Source organism: Oculina patagonica, chromosome 4 (assembly GCF_052425735.1).
Source record: "Oculina patagonica isolate OP01 chromosome 4, crgOcupat, whole genome shotgun sequence".
NCBI classification, from domain to species: domain Eukaryota; kingdom Metazoa; phylum Cnidaria; class Anthozoa; order Scleractinia; family Oculinidae; genus Oculina; species Oculina patagonica.
The window spans coordinates 45,358,649-45,379,025 of record NC_135761.1 but is presented as its reverse complement, the minus strand read 5'-3'; the positions used below and the strand labels follow the sequence as shown (position 1 = coordinate 45,379,025).

General features: G+C 39.6%; 1 protein-coding gene and 1 long non-coding RNA gene across 2 annotated transcripts in view; one reads left to right on the top strand and one right to left on the bottom strand.

Annotated features, from left to right (window-relative positions):
• LOC144652588 (uncharacterized) overlaps positions 1-20,377 on the bottom strand; it is a 77,477-nt gene that overhangs the window by 17,331 nt on the left and 39,769 nt on the right. The gene's annotated exons all lie outside the window — the stretch shown is intronic.
• Positions 17,327-20,377, top strand: part of LOC144652686 (uncharacterized) — a 207,603-nt gene continuing 204,552 nt past the window's right edge. Inside the window, exon 1 of the long non-coding RNA XR_013570597.1 lies at positions 17,327-17,527. This is a non-coding gene — a long non-coding RNA (uncharacterized LOC144652686). The remainder of the gene's footprint in view (positions 17,528-20,377) is intronic.

The window sequence follows — 20,377 nt, the reverse complement described above, 5'->3', positions numbered from 1 at the left end:
AAGTGCATCTGTCACAGTGAGCCGACCAGAGCCGTGAAAATTAAAATAACCGATTTCGACGAAAGTTGGTGTGGTTGAAGTACTTCTTATGGCCATTAACGTGACACAGTTTAAAATTTGTCAGACCTTTATATGACAAAAAAAGTGAAGGTCAAAGGTCAAGCCTAAACTGTAGGCGATTTATCGCCTTCAAAAAAGCAAATATTGACAATTTTTAAACATTTTTTTTACAACTCCAAGACGCAAGGAATCAAAATAAAGTTAATAGCAGTGAAGAATAATGCAAACTGAATAAGACTATGTAAGAATTTATTTTGTATCTGAGGAATTTCATTTTCATAACCTTCGTGAATAACGTGTCCTAGTTGGTTGGTGTTTTTTGCCTTACAAGTGGTGTTTTTTAAGATCCTTTAATTATGCATTCCAGCGTTCTATTAATAAAACGAATGTTCCGAGACAAAGATAAGGAGCTATATTTTAAGATAAAAAATAAAAATGCTCGGGCAATTTTGTTTTCTAGGAATTTTTCATAAGTACTTTTAGACTATTCAGCCAGCTTCGCGTTGCGTGACACTAAAGAAAACGGTGTTTGTTTCATTCGTGTGGAATATATTTATTTCGCTATAATGAGTATTCAGGCCTAAGGATGAGTAACATTATTTTATTATTTAGCAAGACTTTTATAAGCGTGCCAAAAAGGTCCTTCGCACGTTTAAGGATGTGTCATTCAAAGTCTTCAAAAGGGTTTATAAACGACGAAATTATAAAGTCAATATTCAACAGACACCTCACCTCACGAAATTTATGCCTGCAGCCTTCAATTAATCCTTTACAATTTTCAGCTCTTTTTCGGTATTTTGTGCATATGTACTAAGGATAGATCTAGGAATGTAACAATCTTCCTTAAGTGGTTTACATAGTTATTGATATAATTACGGCGCGTGAGCCGCGGTTGTAAAGCGTGGGAACAAAGACCTCTCATTGGCTGAACTTGATTTTGCGTTTCGCAGCTAAATTTTACGATTGATAAAAGGGAAATGTTATTTGAATCCGTTTGTTAGTTATTTTCTAACCGAAAGGTAGCATATGCACAAGAAGTTTCTTAGATCTATATATTTTTCAACGATTTGACGGTGAATGCAGGAAAGAAAAGATGTTTTGTTCATTTGCGCGAGCGGCAAGCTCAATTCCTTGTGGCAATCGACAAGTGAGAGAAGGAAACGACGAACTTCTGCTGACTTCGCTGGAGACTTTGACAGCTCAACTTGAAACATGGAAAATTCAGGAAAAAGATTTACTTCTAAACAGAGCAGGTAACCGTTTTAAACGTAACAAGCCGACTGAATTGCCTTACTTTTGCACTTGAACTTCTCATAAATTAAACATCACTATTTACAAATTACCTAATATTAAAGTTTTAAGCCTGGTTCTCATATGATCGTCCCGATCGTCTCTGTCGCTTCTGTCGCTTCAAAAAGTTTGCTTGCTCCAATCACCTCAGACTTTGCAAACGACAGAAGCGACAGAGACGATCGGGGCGATCATATGAGAACCAGCCTTTAGACTATTTTATTCCTAGAATTGAACCCTGAACAAAAATTAAATTAGACATACTTGATATTATTTTAGGCGTTCAAGATGTAAATGATGAACAAAAAAATGTCTTGACAATATGTTCGGCACATCGCTTTGAGCTTGCCAAACACTGGAGACCTTCAACCGCTTGCTGTCATCCCGAACATACTCAAAGTACTCAGAAACGAAAGGTTTCAATTCCGGATAGATACATCACACCGGATATGGCGAAAGAAATCATGTTAATGTATGGTTTACACTGTATTATTGGATCCCGTAAGTGTTTCAAGTAGTATCTTGTAATTAATCTGTGTATATTTGTTCGGCCCCGTTACACTTGCCAATGTTTCATGCAACATGTCTCGCATTTTAGTTGCGCCTTTGCGACAAGTTCCAGGAGGCGTTACAAACTCGTGTAAGGTGTTACAGCCTTGTTGCTCGTTATTAAAAGAGGCTTTGATTCCTTTCGTGCAAGGCTTGCTACATCGTATACCGAAACATGTCCATTTGAGTGGATGTCACGGAAGTTATTTTTGCGTGTAATCTATCGCAGCGAGACAAGTTGCAAGACAACTCGCCTCGTGCCACCGTGCCCGAAAGCCGCATACGGTAAACCAGCAACCCCTCGGGGGGGGGGGGGGGGGGTACTCCCATATCAAACAGACAGGGATGCTCCTCGGAAATTTTGAATTAAACCCCGAAAGGAGACCAATCTGGGCGTTACTCACGCTTCTTTGACCCCTAAAAGATACCTTTTTAAAACATTTTTAAACTAAGAGTCCAAAATCCGAAATTTACACCCGCAGGCGAGACGACGAGCATCCCAGTCTCTTTGATATGGGAGTCCCCCCCCCCCAACCCCCGGGCCAGCAACGCAGGGGAAAGCAGAACAAAATAATGTCTCTTTTTTGCCAGACACTGATTTATTGTCCGTTCGCTCACTACACGCGCTCTCTCCCTAAACTTCTTTATTCACCTATATACATTCTTCACACACTTTAGGGGGTTGGGATTAGGTGCGGGGGGGGGGGGGGGTACTACTTTTTTATAATTGTATGCTATGACGGTAGTTGCCAGTAGGTGGTGTCGAGTTTGTAAGGGGAATAGGGTCCCTAACTATGTATAAACATTTCTGCTTTTATCAATGTTGAGGCGTGTTATGTTATCTGTTAGGGGACTGGGATCAAACATAAGACCACATGGTCTAACTATCCAACTAGGCGTAGTAAAAAAGATCAATATCGTCGAATTTTCTTCACAATCTGGCATTTTTTAATGCTAGCTTGACATTCTGCATGGAGGAAAGGAGATGTTATACAGTTTCTTCTCTGATCTTTGGGAAGGTAGATTTAGGTTAGATTGAGAGTGTGCTATCATTCGCGGAATTAAAGGAAGCGTAAACAACGCATGTACCGCCACCCTTATGTTTTTGGTCAACGAACTTAAACATCTATCCGTTTATGTGAAATATGAATCTTATACCCGTAATTTGTATACATATCATAGGTGTGTGCCGTGAGTGTCGGGAAAAGCACGCTTGTTATCTGAAACAATTTAAGTCTTCACAGCAGCCATCTTCAGAGAATATTGCAGCTAAGAGTATCACACCCCGTAAAAGGTTTCCTATTCCACCTGAAGTGTTAAGCAGCCCGTCTTGTATGGAAGATTCTTTAATAAGCGATGAAGATTACAAACAACCACTTACACCAGCCACTGCAAAAACAGCCTACAACCAGTATGTGTACAAATTACATGAAGCGACTGGGATAAGTGAGCCATTTAGACATCTGGATTCTGTTCTTATGAAAGAGTGGAACGATTTGCACCCTCGTACTCAACATCATTATGCATCGTTCGCTAAACAAGGAGTAAGACCAGTTTTGGAATCAATTGCCCCTGGCCAAGGTGAAGAGCTTTGGAATTACTTGAAAAACAGTTCAATAAGGGGTCTTGGCAACAACGATAACGACGATGAAGATGAAGAACTTTCTCTTAACACCCTCTCGGACAGCACTTTACGGAATCTCATTGATGCCTATAACAATGCACAGTCTTCAAAATCGAGAAAAGAAATTCTGTCAATATTTGCCCAAAATTTTACGAGAAAGCAATTGAAAGACCTTATTCCTGGTTTGACAGATTTCCGTATAAAGGAGGCTAGAAAGCATTGTAAAGAACATGGACCAGGCATTGCAGTGCCTACAGCTCCAATTCACAGGTTCTACCTCAGTGAAAACAAAGTTGACCACTTTTTAAGGTTCATAACAAGCGACATGATTTCGCAAGACACAGCATACGGTACTTCCAAAATTAAACTTGAAAGTGGAGTGGAACTAGTGGTTCCAAAACCAATACGAAAATTGATTCCAGCGCGAATCATCGCCCAGTACTCGAAGATTTGTGACGAAAGTGGATTTAAACCGGCCAGTGTAAGAACTTTGTTCAGAATTCTTGAAGTCTGCCCCGCATCGACAAGAAAATCTCTTCAAGGTCTGGACAACTACACTGCGGACGGATCAGAGGCATTTGAAAATTTAGAAGAAGTTATCAGCAAGCTCTATGACGGAGGAATGCCCGATAGTAAGGCTGACAGGCTGCGTTCATTGGCCCTATCTTGCAAACGTTACCTTAAGCAGGACTACAGCACACATGTCGTGAACGATTCAACAAGCGACAATTTCTCTGTGTCTCCTGACCATTGTCGATTCTTTGCACTAAGCGACCCTAAGAAAGAACAATTGAAGCAGAGCTGTACACATAGCCACTTACTCGAGTGTGATAGGTGCCAGGAACTACGTGATCTATTTTTGTCGTTAGAGGAGGAAATAGGAAAGATCTCTGAGCAGTGCACCATGGCTAGTGACGACATATGTGATCTTCGTTTCCTGCTGGATGACAGTAAAGACAAGATAGAACAATGGAAAGCTCACATTTTGAGAAGTGTGAATCAAGAGGAGGGAAAGCAGGAGGTCCTTGATCAGTTACAACCTACTGAAGCCCTTTTGGTGGAAGATTGGGCGATGAAATTTTTGCCACTGCACTTCAGGGAAAAATCAGCTGAGTTCTATGGAAAGCGTGGTATCAACTGGCATGTCACAGCAGTGATACGAAAAACACAAGAATGCTCATTATCAGTAGACGTTTTTGTCCATGTCTTCGACAGTTGCGATCAGAACCAGATCACAGTGGCTTCAATTACCCAGAACACGCTCTTTACACTTAAAGAGCTGTATCCGGAGCTAACAGGAGTTTATCTAAGATCAGACAACGCCGGTTGTTATCACGGGGGATATCTTTTGACAAGCCTCCCCAGTATTGGTCATGAAACTGGCATCAGAGTCATTGGCTATGATTTCAGCGAAGCTCAACATGGCAAAGATATATGCGATCGAAAGACAGCGACAATGAAGCAACATGCAAGACGCTTTGTGGCAGAGACGAAGACCGACATTCTGACAGCGCGTGATCTAAAAAAGGCCCTGGAAAGTAATGGTGGAGTGAAGGGATGCCGAGTGAGCGTCGCAGAAATGCCACATCGATCCAGCCAAATTGACGTGAAAAACGTGAAAATAAAAGGAATTAGTCAGATTCACAACATTCGTTACGAAGAAGGTGGCATGCGATTTTGGAAGGCGTTTGACATTGGAAAAGGAGAACGCATGTTACAAGACGATATGCCATCAATTGAAATTCCAAAGGTTAAGGTACTACAGGCCTTTCCGGAAACATGCCGTTCCAGCGGAGCAATGGCAGGGAGTTCCAAACACACTGAAGGGGAAACGGCATCTCCTACAGGTACTGAAGACGTTGAAACGGATACGTTATTTGAATGCCCTATTGACGGGTGTATCTGCTCTTTCGATACTGAAACAGAGCTCCAGAGGCACCTAGATTTCGGTAATCACGTTCGTCGCTTACATAGGGAGTCTCAGTTTGATCACATAAGGCGTCGCTATGCTGATATGATAAATGACGAACTGTCAAAGCCACTTTTCGCCGCTAACTTTTCATGTGAGTCTGAGCAGAGGGGACAGGGGGTCAACAATATTACCATGGGATGGGCATTAAAAACACACAAGACTGCCCGGTTTTCTGAAACCGTTAAAGCGTATCTTAATGACAGATTCCTTATTGGCGAGGAAACAGGAAATAAGGCATCGCCAACTCAAGTTGCTCGGGAAATGCGCAGAGAACGAGATGTTAAGGGTAATCGTCTATTTGTTGGAAGTGACTGTCTCAGTTCTCAACAGATTGCATCATACTTTTCCCGTCTTGCAACAGCAAAAAAGAAACACGGTTCTTTAAACGCAGCTGCCAGTCTGGAGGAGGTAGAAGAATTTTTGGATGAAGAGCAGATGCAGGAACGTGAAGAGGACATCACACGTCGAAAGAAGGTTGTTTTTGGCAGCCTGAATTTGGAGCATCCCATCACCTACAAGTCCTACAACCTGTGCAAGTTAGCTGCAGATGGGAAACTAGAAAAGAAATTCAGTATTGCTGATCTGAAAGACATCTGCGACTTACTTGACATAGACACTGAGAACTTTAAGCGTCGTAAAGCCCCGTACAAGGATGCTTTAACAAATGTTTTAAGTTGTTGTACTTGCAATAGGAAGTAACATGGAATGGAGTACTATGATGTTGGACTATTTTGGCCACATTCTGTCTAAGAAGCTTAGAGTTTAGTTCAGCTAGGTACGTATTATTTAAGACATGCACGATGGCGACAACAAAGTTGCATATTGTGCTCGCTGACGTCAATTTTCGCCATTATTCAGATTGTTTTTCAATTTTCCAATAGTCCAGTGTTTTAGATAGGAAGTATGACCAAAACATTAACACATTTCCGCATATTGACCCCACCCTATCGATCATACCCTCATGGTTTAATTTTCGCCTTCAAAAGATTTTAAAAATTAATTTCAGTTTCTTTTAAAACTATTTCAGGCTTTTTGTACGTAAAACTTATTTTTCATTTTTTATTCATTTTTGCAAATTTCTAGATATTTTCTAACAATCTTAAATTTTGAAAGTGAAGATTTTGAAGTTGATGACGTCATTTTGACGTTATATGACGTCACTGCTAAAACGTTACCACAATCAACCTACGAGGTTTAGGGCGCTTAGCATTCCAAAAAAGTTTCTACGCAATAGCTTAATTACTTTTGAAAGTAAAGAGGAGGCTCTTTCTGCCTCCCCTCCCCATCCCCTCCCCTCGCCTTACCAATTCAAAACACTCAGGTTTTCAACGTTATTTGCAAAAAAAGTAAGAGAAATGATGAAACAGTGTGATTGTGACAGTAAATGTCTTGTCAAACGTTATGGTTTTTTAAATCTCATTTAAAACTTCTCACCGACAACAGGTTGTTAAAACATTAAACATACCCATTTTTTACAAAATAGAGGTAGAAGAAGCAGCGCATGAGATCCATAATATGCAATTGCCCAATAAGTTCTTCACAGCTTTTTAAAGCTGGGACCATCTTCTTTACATCCATATATGAATGGAAGCCCAAAATTGCTGGAGCCTGGAGAAGTGGCATTTTAAAAAAAGTGAAAATATGCTGGTGTCTGACAATTAAAATAGATACTCACTTTTGACCACCCCTGAATATTTTACCTTGATATGGCAGGCAATTTTAATGATATTGCCTAAGAGCATATACCACCCCCTTTCCATATATTGCCAAAGAAGGATGCCTTCTTTTTATCACTTCATGAAAATAAATAATAAAATATGCATTATTTTTGTTATTTTTGAAGATAAAATTTTGTCCTCGGATCACAGAAAAAAGGCTGCCCAATTTCTTGGCTTATTAAAAGCAGCTAGTCAAACTTTTATGCTCATTGTGATCGGCACATGTAATGCTATCATTCCACAAAAAATAGTGGGAATCAAGGATTTCGAATTTCATAACCTCCATACATAGATGGTCGGTTTTCTGTGACAGATGCACTTAAACTAGATAATTATGCTACCTCTAGAATCATAGCTAAATATATCTTCCTAATGTTTCAAAAAAGAAAAGAAATTTTAAATTGAAAATTATATCAATAAATAGTTGTATAATTAATAGTCCAATAATTACCGTAAACGTTTGCATTGTAATTTCATTGTTTGTTATTAAGTAATTTGTTAGCATAGTTGCTATAACACCTTTATTGTAACTAGACCAATACCTCCCTTTGGAGTGTAAGGCACAATAAAGATTTACTGTTACTGTTACCTTTTCATTCACTTCCCACTTACAATGGTTCTTGGTATGCTACCTGAAGGATGCGACAGTCTGCCATTGCTTAAGGCATTTATAACCTCTGTATATCGGGAAATCCTCAATCTCAAAATGCAATTAGAAACTGTCAAAGACATCCAGCAAACACATGAAGAACTTGCTAAAAGGCACAAGTTCAGCCATTCCAGCGCAGAAGGTAAAAGAAACAGAACGTTAATAATGCGCTTCAATGCTAATGCTATAATGCTGCCAAGGCCAACAAAAGGAAAGTCAAAGCACAAAAGGAAAGAAGGGAAGATATGCTCAGTAAGCTCTGTGGCAGCAAAGAAGTAATGATGGAAGTTGCAGAGGTACATGTAACTGACGGAGGGGACATGAGGCTGAAAGGGTATTCGAAGTCGAGGAAGCTAACATAGCTTTCCTCGCCACACTAACACCGCACTCATGCTTTAATGCCGTATTTTCCCTTCAAAAGAATGGGTGTTTCCCCCCAACCTTGCAAGTGCACGTAAAGAAACTGCTGTAAACGATGTAGAACAACATTAAAACACTTCATTTACACATGTACAATGATGTATAAGCTTATATATCAGTTTTTTAACCCTAAGGCCCTTCGCCTCCTTCTGGCTCAACACAATCTGACACAGACGGGTACTCGCCAACAACTCATAGCCCGTCTCGAAGCCAACCAAGACGTCCCCAACCTGCAAAGCGGTTCACACGTTTCTTTAAATCATACGGTGCAAGATAGCAACTTAGCCCCACAAGTCCTCATCGATGAAATACTACGCTTCCCGGCAGGGAGAAGTATGTTATCATCGTTTTTGTTTTTATTTTTGTTCCGAGACTTCTTGATTAGTCAGTCAACTGCAAAAAAGCAGATTTTATGAACAAAAGAAGAGTTCATTTTCATGTTTATAACAAATGTTAAAAAGTTTGATTGTTTTTGGGAGTGTGTACCTGAACATTGTAGCCTTAATACTTTGACGTAATGTTATGCCTTATCATTATCATTAATTTTTATTGAGAACCCGGTCATTTAGCCCTTTAAATATTATTTTCATAGCCTGTCATTTTGGGACGGAAATTTTTTATGACTCAGTCATTTTTATCCGACCCGGTCATCCAATAAACAATGTACTGTTCCCCAAGCAACAAGTTGTACAGGCTAAGGGTGACCCTGATGACACTGCGTGTGTCCAAAGTATGGGCAACACTAAGGAGTACCAAGGTAAGAACTTTCACTGGTTGCTCCAGAAAAACATTGCTGGACAACAATGGTTATAGCTGACCATATCATTGCTGCAGGAGTTGGAAGGAGTAGGCTACTCCTGGGAAAGAGCCAAAGCACTAGCAAAGAACCGTGTAGGCTGGAGGAAACTGGTGGATGCCCTATGCTCCCAAGGGGGTGAAAAGGAACAATGATGATATCAAACTGTGCGGAAAATCCTAGCAATCAAACAATCCCCAGTGGGACAACAGGGAAGCTCTTTATAGGTGATTTACTTTATGGTTTTTATAATGCTTGATATGTACATGTACATGTCAGCTTGGGCTTATTTTATAATTATTATTATTTTGGGCTTATTGTTTACATGTAAAGACATAATTAACATGTATGTATAAGAAGAACTGTATATTTTATATTTTATGTAAACGAACTGTTGAATGTGCATCCCGTATTCAATGAGAGCGACACACCCAGACTGCGTAGCCTCTATGATTTCGCAGAAACTAAGTATAGAGCGCTACAAGCCCTAAAATTAGAAGAAAGACACTACTCGGAAATTGTCGTCCCGATGCTGCTGGAGAAGATCCCCGACTTGGAGAGTATTTGGAGTGGTCATTAGGGGACATGCTGAACGCACTCCTGGTCGAAGTGGAACTGAGAGAGGACCAGTGTTTGATGCCGCACCGAGTTGGGTCCAGCAATGGAAGAAAGGGGCCTCCAACCACAAGTGCACTGTTCACAAAGAAGGGATATGATCGAAGATGTGCGTTCTGCCTTGGAAACCATCTACCAGAGGAATGCAAGAAAGTCACGAACATTGACAAACGTAAGAAATTGTTATTTAAGTTTGGTAGATGCTTTATGTGTATTGACCGGGGACAGCACGCCCGAGATTAAGGGTTTTCATAACACGTGTTTGTGTGGGAGTTTCAGAAGGGGAGAACAATAAGGAGGAGCCAGAAGAACCCGTAGCAGTAGAGACTGAGCTTGGATGGGTATTGTCGGGCCCCCTAAATAGAAAAGAGTCCGACAGTAGACAGGAAGTGTCAGTAAATTTTTTTGGCACAGAACAGTATAGTGATGGACAGAGATTGTTTAGAGGGCAGAGTTAGTAAGTTGTGGGATTTAGAGAGTTTAGGAATCAAAGCAAGCAAGAGGTGCATGAATCGTTCGAGAGTGACATTAACTTCACTGAAGGTAGGTATTCAGTTAAGTTGCCTTGGAAACAAGGTCACGACACCCTTCCCAGTAATTATGCAAACAGTTTGTCACACATGAAAGGCCAAATTAAAAGATTAGGTAAGGAACCGAAAATACTTGAGGAGTACGATTCTATCATCAAAGAGCAATTAAGTACGGGTGTTATTGTAAAGGTGGCGGAATTAGTGGGGGCGGGTAAGGTTCATTATTTGCGTCATCAAGCTGTCATTTGCAAGGATGCGGAAACCACAAAGCTGAGAATAGTTTATGATGCCTCTTCAAAAGAAGGTAAGAATGGGACTTTGCTGAACGACTGTCTACATACCAGGCCATCTTTAAACCCCTTACTTTTTTATATATTACTATCAAGAATCAAAGGTCTCTTCGAGATATCGACTTTTTTTGCATGAAGTTAGTATGAGTAGAAGGTTTATCCTGGGCATTGTTGTTCGAACATATCATGGAAGAATTCAAACGACTTTCAGTTCAAGCATTTTTTTATTTTCGCGGAGTAAATGCTGTACTTGTCAGTCGCGACGGCTGGGTGCTTTGCGACTCATATACTTTGGCTTGGTTAAAAAAGGTAAACTTTGACGTTTGCCTTTAACATGTTTAATCGAAATAGTTGTTTCCTTTCCAGTTAGAAAGATTACTACTCGGCTTAATGCAGAAAAATAACGCCTGATCGCAGGTTAGGTTACGCACGACAGAGTTACCTTTTGTCTCGTCACGCAATCTTAACCCCACATTGAGAGTTAAATTTTCGTTTGGATATTACCAAAAGCCGCTTCTCCTTGTTATTCTTTACCTTACGGCTACACATCCCATTTCTAACGACTACATTTCCAGCAAAACAGTTGCTGTTTATTTTTCTAATGACGATGCATTAACTTCTGAACGGAAGAAACGTTTAACGTTTACTGCTTCCACCGGAAGTAATTTCACAACAGGCTACAAAACCGACACTTAAAAGAAGACCACCAGCTGCAAGTCTACAATGTACAAGACCAGTTTTCTGTTTTAAAGAAATGCCGCACGAAGTTGGACTGTTTAATTTACGAAATGCTCTTTATTAGAAACATAAAGCCGAAACTTAACACACAATCAGATTCTGTGCGTGATAAACTGAATTTTATTTAAAATCTTAATATGCTAATATATTATCACACCCTAGATCACTATATAAGCCTGAACTCCGTATTATAATTTTAACTTGATAATGATGACATGGCGTCATCGAAACGTCGTTCTATTTTCCTATCGCTTATTTTTCTTCTCAAATGTTTCACAAAACATTTTGTTATTCGAAAGCTACAAAAACACTTTTAAATATCACTTAACACATTTAATGACGATTGTTTCACAAAACCATGGCCAGATTGGCTCGGACTTCGGAAAGCCTTACCTGTGCAACGTAGAAAGCTCAAACCGTGGTTTGAAACAAAAGGTTTGTCAAACAGAGCGATAATTCAATAAATGTGTAAAATGTTTTACTCTCAGTTATTGAATGGATTATAAAGGCCCGATTTGCTGCCGGGATTTGCTGAAAGAAAACATTTATTTTTATGAGAAATGCAAAGCGTTTACACTGTTCTTAGCATAATATTTTCGCCCTCTATCTATCATGTGTCGAAACAGATCGGATGGCCGGCGATCAGTGCCGTCAAATTCGGGAAGAATTCTGAACTTCTTGCAAACGACGATCTTTCCGGTGCCTAAATGAAGCAAACATACAAGTGCTATCCTTCGCAATTATATAATTCGATAGTAATTCGCTATCCGCCGCTTAAATTTCTCGGCAGCCTTAATAATTTTGCAGTGGAAATCAAGGTGTCATTACCGGATCTTCGACTAATAAATTCAATTTTGGGCCATTTTTTGGATACCTTCAATCTGTTTTTCACTTACTAAAGCAAAAATGTTTGAAATCTATCATTTTTCAAGCCTTTCGAGAATCTCGGCCTCAAATTGTGCCTTTCTCGCCCTTTTTTTCTTGTCAAGAATGCGTCCCCTCCATACAAAGCCTTTGCCAAAACTAAAATTGTTGTCCGACTCACGACTCACTGTGGTGAAATCTATTTTTAGTAATAGTGCGCTTTGCTAGATGATGTTGCAATTCTAAATTGTGCAACTCAGCAGAAATAATCAATTGTCATGAAATGAGTTCCTTTTGGTTAACTATTAGCAACGTTTTAGTGTGTTCGTGCGGGTAATGTTTGACCTCCTGACCTCTTTCAGTGCTTTGGCTAAATTAAAGGCACGGCGCCGCACAGTAAAATCTTTAGAAAAGCAGTCACTTGAGAAACACACAAGTCGTGTTTGCGTTAGTCACGGAGTGAACGTGACATGAATTTCCTTTACCACGTCATCTTTTGCTTTTTAAAACCACATGCCTAGCCGGAAAAATGCCTGCTTAGCATGCAAATATTTATTTTGTTCCGAATGTTCAATAAAATAACCCAAACCAGTTCATTTAAAAGAAAGCCAAATCACGCCAAAATAAAGAGTAGACTATAAAGGCTATCCCATTGTGTTTCTCCTTTTAGCGTCTTCCGACAAGCTTTTGGTAATTCCCCTGGCGCGATGACGTGTATCCCGTGCTTTGACACATTCTTGCTGAGCTTGCAACTTACGTTTCGATAACGTTTCGATTCTCAAAATACCGTAAACTCAAAACAAAAATTGGGATATCCAGAAAATAAGTCGTTGTTTTGCAATATTTAACACGTTCCGGGTAAATTGTACGACTTGTACTCGCTCCGAGCTAAACGCTTGAGTAACACAACAATAAATATTTCACACAAACAGAGCGCAGAGTATTCAAACTGAAAATAGGTGAATGATTATTTATAGCTACAAGCGAGAGATCGCGTGACATGGGTCTGACGTAGTGGTAGTTTTAAATAGCTCGGTCTTTGTTTTCGCTATGTGATTTTAGGTTAAATTAATATTAGCCCCTAAAGACTTGTACTAGTAAAAATTGCGTTCTAAATCGTTTTAAACTTCGCAGCCTTCGAGCGCTGAACCCCTTACATTCTTAATTGGTTATGTGACGTAAGATTTGGGCTACTCACGTTTTTTATTCTTATATAATGTTTGTAAATTTGACAAGTCACGTTTTTTCTACAAGAACGGAAGTGCTGAAGCACAGCTATAGAGTGACACTTTACAAGTCACGCGCTTTGATCACCCACAGCGGAAAGTATTCCCTTGAGAAATTAAAACAGTCCCTTGAGAGTTAACAAGAATGCAATCCCTTCCGGTTTAGATTTTAGCCCAGGTAAACGCTATTCTACTTTTTTTTTTGCTTGTAAACAAGCAAAAAAAGTCGAAAAAATAGGGTTGCGCTTGTCGGTGACATTGAAAAACCATTTTTGAATGTATAGGTAGATGTAAATGATCGCGATTGTTTGAGGTTCCTGTGGGTCGATGACCTGCATGACAGCAAATCGAGCATTACCGTGTATCGGTTTTGTCGAGTTGTTTTTGGATTGGCGAGACTTGTCTGTGGAATGAATAATTGTTGACTCATTGTCTGTTGAAGTGTCACGGCAAGTAGCGGAAAGAATGATTTCTCTGTTCTATTTGGCATAAATCGTTTATTTAAACGGTGAAATGATATCAACGAGGAGAATTGATGATCTATTGCGCCTCGTTGACTATCGCTCATAGAAAACGAGGGCGAGTAGTCTGATTGTTTAAGAAGAAACTCTTAAAGGACTGCAGTCCAAAAACCTACAATTTTATGTACTTTTAAGCCAAAAATGAAGAAAAATTAATCTTTAAATGAGCTACGAGCGCGCAATCGTTTTCTATCAGCAAATAGAAAACAGTGGGAGAACCAATCAGATTTGCAGATTTTCAACAGAACACGGCTGAGTTTCTACTAAAAAAGTTTATATGATGCGCCATGAAAATTTATTGAAAGATAAAAGTTTCAGTCTTTCAATCGACACCGCGCGCTGCAAGACTTGACTTAACACATGTGTTTATTCAAGAGATCAAAAAAACTTTCGCTCGCAGAAATATCGCAAGCACATTTAGCGCAACAATTTGATTAAATCAGAATGGTTTCTTTTACTATAGAGTTCTTTGCTGTTATAAACACCTTCGTAAGCTTGTTGTAGTGGTGATTTAATTCTTGTGGGACGCGTACGCTCCAAAGGCAAAAAAAATTTGTTGGCGCGTAGGGAATATTCACATAAAGTAAAACCAAACTCTTCGTAGTATTCACACAAACGAACACACGCTTTAACCTGAACCACCATAACTTTTATTCAGATAAGCGAATACACGCTTTGAACATGAAAACTTTGCTAAGTTATATTGTGACAAGTAAACACACGCTTTAAATATGAGAACCTCCAAAAAATTTATTCAGACAGACAAGATCACGCTTAGAACATCGACAACAACATCGCTTTGAACTTCGACAAGTTTTCTTTTACAGTTTTAGACGGGGCAAACCACGCTTTAAACATGGAAACTTTGATACGTTTTAATTAAAACAACCGAACACACACTTTGAACATGGAAACTTTGACAAGTTTCCTTCAGACAAGCGAACGTACACACGCTTTGAACATAAATATTTTGATCAGTTTCCCTTAGATAAGTGAGCACACGCTTTGAACATGAACCCATAAACATTTTACTGTTGGCATGTTTTGCTTTCAAAACCTGTTTTGACATCAATACAAACTTGAACTCGAACCTCATTTTTAGAGTCCGCTTTGAGACTCCCAAGACAACTCCTGATTGGACGTGAGGGCTTCTGAATATTAAATACCCGACCTGACTCGGGTACTCTGAATTACACATTTTCATTGCCGCAATGTCGTCATGAATTTTAACTGGGGAATGAATGAAAGCGAAGGCAAAATATCTCAGGAAACAAGGGGACATCAAACAGAACATCACAAACAGCTTCAAATACTGAAACACAGAGTTTAAACTGATCTATACTCTATGTGATGCCTGTTAAAGCTAATTATAGATTGCACAAAAAGTTCCATCAAAGACCAACAAACATTACGGTGATTCCCTAGTATTGCATTGTGCATCCTTACTGCGCAGAATTTTACGTGTAATTAGCACGCACATAAACAAAATGGAGGCTTTTTTCTATGCGGAGTGGCTCGCTAAAGAGAGAAATCATAGTTTTCTCGTAAACGAGTTCGGTGATCTATCATCTTTTTCTCTTAGTTAGAAAGTAGTGATCAAATTCTTTCTATAAAATGAGTACAGATCAGTTTCTATGGCAGAATAATACATTATCACCGAAAACGTGTACATCGCCAGTACTCGCATAGGAAATATAAGGAATTACCGTAATGATTTGATTTAGCGCCTGGGGCGCTTTTTTACTATTGGCTCCTCAAGGGAGGGCGCTTATTCGAGAATGGGTGCTTATTCCTGAATTCCATTTATTTAATTTTTTGAGAAACAACCAAATGTTCAAAACAAAACTTAAATAAATATTGAAATAACAAACAATAACAGAAACTCTAACAGTAACAAATTGTTGAAAGTTCAGTTACTTTTAAAAGAATTGTTTATTTTAGCAGTAAATATATACCTGTACAGTTCGCTGAATGTTCATGAGTTTATCTATTCAACGTCAATGGCTTCAGTAGGGACAGTTATCCACAGTAGGGGCGCTTATTAGAATAGGGGCGCTTATAAGAATGGGGGCGCTATTAGAATTGAGGCGCTTATTGGAATAGGGGCGCTTATTAACAAAAACACATTCGATGGGGGGGCGCTTATTCGGAAGGGGGCGCTTATTGGAAGGAGGGTGCTAAACTGAATCATTACGGTATATGGTAAATACAAGGTCTTCCTGCTCCTAAACGAATATGGTGACCCCCCTTTTTAACCGTGCGAAGCCGGTTCATAATCTGGCTGGCATTTTTTTGGTCGGTAAATCGTTCCAGACCCACGTGGCCCAGCCGGCTCCTTTGTCACGGTCACGCAAGATTTGATGACCGCTTGGACGTGTCCAAGCTATTTAAAAACTTCCAATATGTCAGACCCATGCCATGCGATCGCTCACCTGTAGCTATAAATAATCATTCACCTATTTTTTAATATTTACAAACACTACGCTCTGTGTGAAATAGTTATTTTTGTGTAAATTAGGCGTTTGGCTCGGAGTGAGTACAATTCGTACAATTTACCCAGAATGTGTTAAATATTGCACAACAACGACTTGTTTTCTGGATATTCCAATTTTTGTTTTGAGTTTATTCTGGGAATCGAAATGTATATTGCAAGCTCAGCAAGAATGTGTCAAGGCACCGAATACACATCATCGCGCCAGGGGAATTACCTTCTCAGTCATGCTCTAATGACAGTTAATTCGAGAAAGGTCGTCGGAAAGACTACTCTTTATTTTGGCGTGAAATGGACTTCATTTAATGCCATTCATGAACTGGTTTGGGTTTATTTTATTGAACATTCGGAAAAAATAATATTTGCATGCGTAAGCAGGCATTTATCCGGCCAGTCGTGCTGAAGGAAATTTATGTCACGCACACTCCATGACTGACGCAAACACGACTTGTGTGTTTCTCAAGTGACTGCTTTTCTAGATTTTTACTGTGTGGCACTTTGCCTTTCTAGCCAAAGAACTGAAAGAGGTGGTCAAACACCAACCGCACGGTTATAAACTGCTTGCAGATTCTTGTTTATTTCAAAATTTAACTTCCCTTAAGGTAAACAACCAACCAGCATAGTTTGGTTGGAAATTTATGAGCAGTTCCCCCCCCCCCCCCCCCGAAAACCCTTATTGACACTGTAAACTACGTTCAGTGGAATTGATTATTCCTGGCGAGAAGTCTCAGGCATAAACATGAAATGGTTCATGGAACTGACAAAACATACCCGCAGAAAACACTGTACTTACATCACACACGAGAATTCCTCCTTGATGAATCGTCTCCTATTTCAATTCCTTCGATCAATGGAGTAAAATGACGACCTCCCATCGACGAGCTCGAAATCGATCACAGCGGGCATGTTTCCAATGTTTCTTTCTTGAGAACACCTGCCATGAAGAAGTTTTTAATTCAGTTTGGCGTTAACTTAATACAGTGGAACCCCGATATAACGATCTTCGATATAACGATATTCCCGATATAACGATGAATATGTTATGTCCCGGCAATAGTAAAATGTATGGGACGGAACCCCGATATAACGATTCCTCGATATAACGATATAATTTTACTGCCCCCTTGGCATATCGTTATAACGGAGTTCCACTGTACAAGCTGTGAATACAAAAGTGAAAAATGCGCGCGAAGACAGAAGCTGCGAGCGGGAAAACCGACGACACGATTCACAGGCGTGTAGCTTGTTATGGCGTTCTACTCACTCCAGTGCAGGTATTAAAGAAACTCTTTTTGTGTTATAAACAACATTTGTCCAAAACCTAATAAAAACCACGTACCTGTAGTGTGCTCTGTGTCTTGCAAACGAAAACAGCGACATTCTTCAGCTTCTTGCACGAAATGTCCGACGCGACAAGCGATGGGATCAGGAGATGGGAGAGATGGGATGGGCGCGCGGTATCCTGTTACATCCATGTCGCTGACCATAAAGATCAAGGACACTGGATTGCCCATGTTCGTCACGCAAGCCGTCACGCAATGGCAGAAAAAACCCGCGCCAACTCCTCAAGTGCCCTGTTCTGTTTTGGTTTTCGGCTGAGACCATAAAAACGCTTCACTATCATGAATTTCTTTGTTCAAAAAAATCAGTAGAGTGACAAGACAATGCTAAAATTTTAAAGCCTGTGGGGGGTTTCCCGTGTCACTTGTCTAAATTCAAAAATTCGCCGTGTCGCTGTCTTATCAAACTTTGGGTCGCTGTCGGAGTATAAAACTTGAATCGAACTTGAAGGAAATTTACTTGTCCTTGACGGAATTTAAGAATTTAAGTTCTTCCAAAAGGGTTGTTGTTTGTGGCGATATTATTGTATGTGCTGTCGCTACTTTTTGGGCCATATCGCTTGTCGGAATTTACCCTGGCAGGGCCTCATTAACCTGCATTAACTCTTTTATTTTTTGGTGAGGAGGGATTAATTTTTAAGTGACAATTTAAAATAATGGAAAATAGTTGAACAATATGTGTTAGTCCAAAGGCAACCTATTGTTTTCTTGGAACGAGGAACTAGATATCTGTAAAATAAAGTATGGGTTATACAAAACTGTTCTTTCCAACTACTAGAGGTTGAACGGTTTTTTATCCCTTTTTTTTTACCGAAAAAAAAAAACGAGAAGGAACGCAAAAAGCCAACATCTATATATAAAAACATATATATAGGACTATGACTTGCTACAATATACATTCATGTATATTTTTCTCCAAAAAAAAAAACTTGACTCGTGACTCGAGGTTGGTTCGGGCTCGCGGTTGCCTCATGTAACGCTACAACTCTCCAGAACATCACACTGGTAAATCTTGGCACAACGAAAGGCTCCCATTGCGGGTCCCATTGGTCAATTCTTGGCTCAACGAAAGGCTCCGCTCGCGGAGTTTACTTATTTACATCTGTTCATCACGGTCCACGGTTCAACTAAGTTCGAACAATGTCAATTCGTCGAGCACAAGGCAGAGAACATGCGTCTAACATTTCTTCTAAAGCAAAGCCGAGAAGAAATGTTAGACGCACGTGCTGTGAGATCCATGCGGTCATGCTGATCTTCGACAGACAGAGTAATTCAATCACATCCTTCCGTTGTTCCAACTTATACCAACAATTGGCCAGTGAGAGCCTTTCGTTGTTCCAAGATTTCCACGTGTTTGTTTTCGACGTCACGTCTCATAAAACAAGTTGACAAGATGCAAGATGGATACGTTGCTTTGTGCTGCTAACGCACAAGTGTTCATAAAAAAAAATTCACCTTCGATTACTGAAATGTTTACGAAGGGTGCGTTCGATTGATCATGACCTTATTCCGGAATAAGAATATTAATATCTGATCTGTGCCGTTTATATCCCATAACGCTCAAAATTAGCTAAAATTCTAGACACGATGGAAATAACAGCTTAACGGCTCAAAACCTTTCCAAATTCCAAGCCATATGCATTTCTGTAAAAATAATAACGAGCGGTGATCGCCGCTTTCGATAGTCTTGCCGTCTTGACGGCGAAGGAATACAACTAAGATTTTAAACCAATCATGAAATGCTTCTCTTGCAGGGAAACCACGACTCTCGCCTGTGAGCCACTCTGGGAAGCCTCGCGCGCGTGGAAGGCAGACAGACAGAAAAAGCACGTGCGTCTCCGATGGGATGATTGCGTGAGATCCATGGAGCAATTTAAGCACAATTTAAGAACATTTTAAGCCAATCAGATAGCTAGAATCGCCAATTAAGCACACGACAAGCCAATCACAGAAGGTGAATTTGTTCTTAAATCGAGCAAGCAAAATGGCGGCCAAAGCAAGATGGAGGCTGATCTGATGAAAAAGTTGTGGCCAAAAATGCTATCTTCGGAGACTCATGGTTAGGAAGTGGGAGCGAAGAAAAGTCGAAACGGCTGAAAAACTGATCAGCGAACATTACGACTAAACGAGTTTTTAAGTCATTTAACCTCAATTTTTCAAGCGTTTATCGTCTCTATATGAACCATATACGTCTGTAATAAAAAAAGTGTTTTAAGTTGTGAACTGCATGACACCATTGTCTTCATTGCTATGGCAACTCTGGTTCTCTTTGGTGCTTTGAAAAAATGTCAAGGTTCAATGTCTATTCATAAGAAAGTAAGACGAAACAATAAAGACTTTCTTTTAAAAGTGAAGAATTGTTTGAGAACATAATTAAAAGTGCTTTTTAATTTCTTTGGGAGGGAAAGGAATTGACATGTAAAGAGTAAATTAACATTTAAATTAACTGCACGTATTTAAAATCAAACGAGAAAAAGTTCAGTCTGACTAGTAGAATTTTGAGCATTCCTGACTTTTGAAATTCTACTTGAAGCCATCGGCAGCGTTTATTAACCTGAGCCATCATTTAAGAGGTAAGGATATAATTTCCTTTAACAGTTGAGTGGACAACTTTTTTATCAATTTTACTATCTCACTCATTTGCCTGCATCGTTTAACTGTAAATTATTCTTGATATATATATT